Below are 6,329 nucleotides of genomic sequence, written 5' to 3'. Positions count from 1 at the left end.
AATAAAATAGAACACATTAAGCAAAAATATCACGTAAAAACAGAAAGAAATATATATATATATATATATTGCGCACTGCACTATTAAAATTATAAAATAAATATTAAATTATTAACTGTTGCTTGAAACCTAAGCAATCGCTGATTACCAATAAATAACTGTAATAAATGTATCGAAATTTATTAAATTGCAATAAAATGATTTAAAATATAAGTTAAGATTTATAAAACTTTAAATTTCATTCCTTTTTAATTATCAATATGTATTTTTGAAGAATTCATGAACTGCATTTTTAGTTTAAAAAAAAAAAAATTATACGGCAAGGATGAAAGAAATGTCTTGATGAACTAATTCCATAAATATTTTAGCAAGTCTACTTATTTAAACTTAATCTGATATAACTTTCTCACATTGCGTGAGTCAGATAAAAATAGATACATCGGACAACTTTACCACCAAAATATTTCTAAAGCTATAAATTAAGCATAAATATTCAAACCTAATGAAATCTAAATGATGACATTTAGACTCTTACTGAAGTCAGACACTAATCTATTTAATGAAAGATTGAGTAACTGAAGAAGGTTATCTGTAATTTCAAAATCTTTGAAAGAAACCTCTGGCTTAAGGCCAAAACAGCAATTGATGTTGATATCAATGAAAGATTCATACAAAAGCAGATTTTACGAAACAAAACTATTCACTTATATTATTTCAGGATAAGCATATTTGAGATATAAATAAATTCTAACAAAAAATTTCTGAACAACTCAAACCTTACTTTATCAGCAATTTTATATTAGTTATTCATTATATTTCTTTCAAATGATTTGTATTCTAAATAAACTATTTTTACACGAAAACAACTACTTGAAAAATAACAAAAATAATGTAACTTTAAAGGGAGTCGGTAGGGGATATATCAATAACGCTAAATCCGATCTTTTTCGGTGTACCTTTTCTAAGAAACTACTTATGATATCGATTTGAAATTTCTTCGAAATATTTGAGGTTATATCAGTTGCATGCTGTGATAATGTTTTAGAGTTAACAGGAATACTTTTTGAGTACTGAAAGATTTTTTGCTCAAAAATGATGAAACGTTTTAAAAATTTTAAAGTTCTCAGTTCATAATTTTTTAAAAGAAAATTCTGTCAAAGATATGTATTAACAGTTACCCTAGTGTAAACATATGTATGCAAATATTCTGTGAAAAAACTAAAGCAATATCTTGTTTAGATGCTGATGAAAGGTACATCGAAAAAGGTCAGTTTTAGCATTACTGGTATATGCTCTACCAACTCCCCTAAAAATAAATTTTTGTTTCAAAAATTAAGTTCTTGAAATAAATTTTACTAAACACATTTTAATACTTTCAGGAGGTTTTTTTATTTATGTAAATTAAACAAGTGTTACATGAAGATGAAAAATTTAAAAATATCTCAGAGCAAGGAAAAATTTATAACATAAATTCCTTTTCAAAGATACACTACTTGATGATTCGTGGTTTATATTCCCAACTGTTAATTACTATACAATTGATTAACTAACAGTTTTAGCCATCAACAGTTTAAATGTCAATTAACTAACACTTGAATGAAAAAGTATAATATTTTGCATCATCCTAAATTAAATTTCGTACAAAAATACAATTATATAATAAATAAAATCAATATAATACAAAAACAAAATACAAAATAAAAAAAATACAAAATTTAAAAAAAACACAACAAAAACAAGTGAAGGAACAAAAAGAGGAGAAAAAAGTAAAATAAAAAAACTATTAAAACATTGAAAAAAGTATTAAAGAAATTAAAATTTTAAAGTTTATCAAAGGAAAGATATATTCTCGACATCAGCTTACAGGATTACTCCCATCAAAATAATGCTTTCTGATGTTGTATTAATTTTTCCAAAGCAATAAAATGAAATAGAAACACTAAAAACTAAAGAACTTCTTTAGTTTTTAGTGTTTCCTTTTCATTCGGCTTGCTTGTGAAATCGATGTTTGACCAGGTTAAGTAAGTTTTTATTTTCTGATGATTTTGTTTGAGTTTCTTTTCTAAATTGGTTATTTGTATTTCATGTTTTTTCCTGGACTTCTATACAAAGCCATCGGGGTACTGAGGGAGTTAATTTAGGCATTTGTTTCTCCCTCAATTAGAAATGGTTTTGTTTTATGGCTACCGGGCCGGTACCCCCTGAAGACGTCGGCTTCAGTGGTCATATTTTTATTTCCTTCGTCTCCCTTATTGCTACTTTTTTTTGAAATTTCTGTTGCTTCTTAGCGTGTTTTTTTTAAAGAACGTTTACTTATTTAGAATTTTAAAAAAAAATTTGTTTTCTTTTAGAGAGAAAGAGAGATAGTTATCTACATATCTATATATTTCTACAGATATATACGTAAGATGATAGAAATCCTTGTCAGTGGGGTAGGGTTGGTGTAGCGAAACATTATTTACAAACGGAATTGTATAAACAGGAAACAAATGTTTATGAGTAATAACTTTATATGAATGCGAAAAATCGTATTTTTCTCAAAAAACTTTACACCCTTAAATAGGGGTTGTCATTTTTCTCTGGACTTCACTGGTTGTTCTGAGAAACTGAACCAGATTTGCGCATTCTATGGACAGCAATTGTTTTCCATCTCTTTTCAACTTCGTTCCTTGTATATTCATTGTCTCTTATATTCTTTGTGATAAGTTATTAGCTTTCATTCACTGGGAAACGACATTTCTGCTTTGTGTTACAAAATGAAAATTCAATTTAATTTAATTGTAGATGGTTTTTTTTCGAAAACGAACGTAAATAAAAAAAACGCACATGAAGCAGTTATTGATTTTTTATCAGTTTCAGTGTTTCTATTATACAATCTTAAGACTGTAGGAAGCATAGAAAATATTCCATTTTTGCGCTGCATCTTGGCAAGTTTATTTTATTGTATTTTTGAATCTTAAGCTATACATCTAAATTGAAACTTCTGTGGCAAAGTAATTATAAAAATATATAAATGATAAAATTACATTTCTTTTTTATCATTTATATCTGAGGATATAAATAATAAAAAAGAAGTTTTTGACTAAAGAAATTGTGTCCTTAAACTGTCAAAGTATAATTCTAAGTGATTTATAGTTTTTCAATTCAATATTTTGGTCAACATTTGCATGATTTGGTAACAAGTTCCTAAGAAACTATTTAGAAATTATTTTTATTAAAAAGTTTAAACATTTCCAATTTATGAAGCGAACACGTTCTTATATTGAACGGAGCAAGTTCCACGAAATCTGAAGCAGAAACCACCACTTCCTTTGAGTTTAAATGCAAAACATATTATTTGGTTTGTACTATTTTTATTCATAAAGTGATAAATATTCATACGTTTGTTTAAAGTTTGTAAACGAAAAGGAGTATGTAATAAATCCTACTTCTCTATTCTACGATAAAAAAGAAGAAAAACTATATTTAATGAATCTAAAAAATGTAAATTCGTATTATTTGTGTTAGTTTCCTCATCAAACGCGCTCAGTGGACCTAGGGAAGATTTCTGTATATTGTATCATTTTCTCCTTTCATTTTACGATTGTGTTGTGAATATTTTACGAAATAAAAATGAAAATCGGAATAAAATTCTTAATGTAAATATTCATACTCTTAAGATATTTTAGGTCATAAAAAAGGGGCATATTTAATTAGATCAATTATGGGTTTAATTTTTTAAAAAAATTAAAAAAAAATATTTTTACCATATGCATTAATCCATAAAGTAAAATAAGACAAAGCAATATTGACATAACGCAGATAAAAATCACAATAGATCGTGAAATAAAGTTCTATAATTTATTTTAAAAAACTCTGGTTTGAATCCCGGTAACTTTTATTTGGCTAGTAAAAATCTTTCGAAAGAACAAGCAATTACAATGTTTATGATTTGATCAAAACAGAACTACACTCTATAACAAAAAAATCGACGCACCAAGAACGCACTAAGACGTGCAAAATCGACGCTCGATCAGGCTAGAATGATGCCGACTGGGGACGTATAGTCTTTAGCGACGAATCCCGCTTCCAACTGTGTCCTGACGATCATCGAAGACGTGTTTGGAGACGCACAGGGCAGAGGGGGGATCCTGCCTTCACTATTGCACGCCACACCGGCCCTCAACAAGGCATTATGGTCTGGGGTGCCATTTCCTTTGACAGCCGGACCCCTTTGGTCGTCATTAGAGGTACACTTACTGCACAGCGGTACGTCGACGACATCCTAAGACCTGTTTTGCTACCGTTCCTTTTGCAGCGCCCTGGGCTGGTTTTTCAGCAGGACAATGCCAGACCACATACGGCACGTGTTGCTATGAACTGTCTGCAAGCTTGTCAAACTCTTCCTTGGCCTGCCAGATCACCAGATCTCTCTCCCATCGAGCATGTCTGGGATATGATGGGAAGGCGATTGCATCTGGCACGGAATGTTGATGACCTCGTTCGACAATTGGATCGAATTTGGCAGGAAATACCGCAAGAGACCATCCGGGAGCTTTATCGGTCTATGCCACGCCGTGTGGCAGCTTGTATCCAGGCTAGAGGTGGGTCAACACCTTATTGAACGTGTTACTGTAACTCTGCAATAAATTATTCAATTGTTCTGAAATTTTAATCATTTACTATTCTGTACATTCTCTTCCTATCCACCAATTTTCGTTTCACTCGGACAATTCCTTCTTGGTGCGTCGATTTTTTTGTTATAGAGTGTATTTAATGAATATTCTGATGAAGCTCACAAATGCTAACAAAGTTTGTTATTTAGCGAAAAATAAACCACTACTGAGCAATGTTAGACGCATAATTTAAATAAATTTATTATTAGTAAATTTATGATAAATTATTAATAAATTTTTGATTTGAGAGAATTGAGAAGTATCTCAAATTTCGATGCCAAATCCGTTTCCAAAATGGAGTTCAAAATTATTTTCCACTAATTTCTTTATTTAAATAATTTATGTATTAAAAGGCCTATTATATAGATAAGCGCTTAAAAATATCAATGATGATTTGCGTTAAAAAAAACTCTAAGCACGGATGATTTTTAGACTTTTTAGCTTTTTAAGATAATACTTAAAATTGGAGTTATCATTGGAATCTGACAAAAGAAAAGTTTTATAAAAGAGAAAAAAAATGTCGAAGAAGAAATCCGTATAGCTTTACTAAAATCATCTGATTTGCATAACGTTTAAAATTTAAATCTCATTTTTTTATTTTGATATAAGATTATTAATGATTATTGCCGTGTATGAAAATAATTTCAAAAGTCAAAATAATGAAAATATTACAGTAAGTCTCCTAATTACTGGAAATTAATTCCCTATTTTTAATTTTAAAGCATGAAAGTATTAAGATTATAAATCAAATAGCCTATCGAGAAAAAAAAAAGTTTTTGGGTAAAACTTTTTCATATGAACAAGTGATGTAAGTAGAAAAATGTTTTGACTTAATGGGTCAACTTAATACTTCGTTTTTTTTAAACAATGTGTTATTTTAATTTGCTTCAAAGTGTATTGATTTAAAAAATATCATTAAAATAAAGGAGAAAAATAGTACAATGAATCTTAACATAAGTTTTTAAGATACGTGTAATGATGTTTCGGTTTTTAGTAAAAGTCAATTTAATCTATCTTTAATGGATTTTTGGGAACAAAATTCTCATCATTTCAGATTTATATTTCAAAAAAAATTGTACTCCAGACTTGCTTTTCTATATGCTGTTTTATAACCCTTAATTCAAAGGACATCGATTAATTTAAAACCTAACTTACACTTCATTTTTTTTTTGTTAATGAACGAAAAATTAAACTATGATATTTTTGTATTTAAGGGAACATAACGCATGAAAGTAATTGTTCCAATAAAAAACACATAAATTTGCCATTAATAGACGAAGACTATCTTTAGAAAACCAAATACACATTTTATGTTACATTATAAGTGATCATAAAACAATTACATACGTTATAATTATTTCTTGTTGCTTCCTGTTGTTGTGTTGTTATTAATTAGTCTTATTGCATCTTGTCAACTTTATCAATAACATTAAATTTTTCAATAATAAAATCATTAGTTACTTTACTTAAAAGAATCATCGCGATAAGCAGATAGTTTGATTTGTGGTTTTAAGTTATAAAATCTGCTTTATGTATCAGTGTAAAAGAAAGAAATATTATTATTTTACAAGCTATTAATTTCTATCTCATATGTTTTAACAAAAGCGATATTCAACCTGAGATTTGTAACGCCTAAGAAAGCATGCTATATATAAATATATATCTGTATATATA

General features: G+C 28.5%; 1 protein-coding gene across 2 annotated transcripts in view; it reads right to left on the bottom strand.

Annotated features, from left to right (window-relative positions):
- The window catches only part of LOC107453206 (gamma-aminobutyric acid receptor subunit alpha-2-like), a 74,547-nt gene that overhangs the window by 45,261 nt on the left and 22,957 nt on the right, over positions 1-6,329 (bottom strand). The window lies entirely within an intron of this gene.

This window comes from Parasteatoda tepidariorum, chromosome X1, assembly GCF_043381705.1.
Source record: "Parasteatoda tepidariorum isolate YZ-2023 chromosome X1, CAS_Ptep_4.0, whole genome shotgun sequence".
Classification (NCBI taxonomy): domain Eukaryota; kingdom Metazoa; phylum Arthropoda; class Arachnida; order Araneae; family Theridiidae; genus Parasteatoda; species Parasteatoda tepidariorum.
Note: the sequence above shows the minus strand (reverse complement) of the source record. Positions and strands in the feature narration are given on the sequence as shown.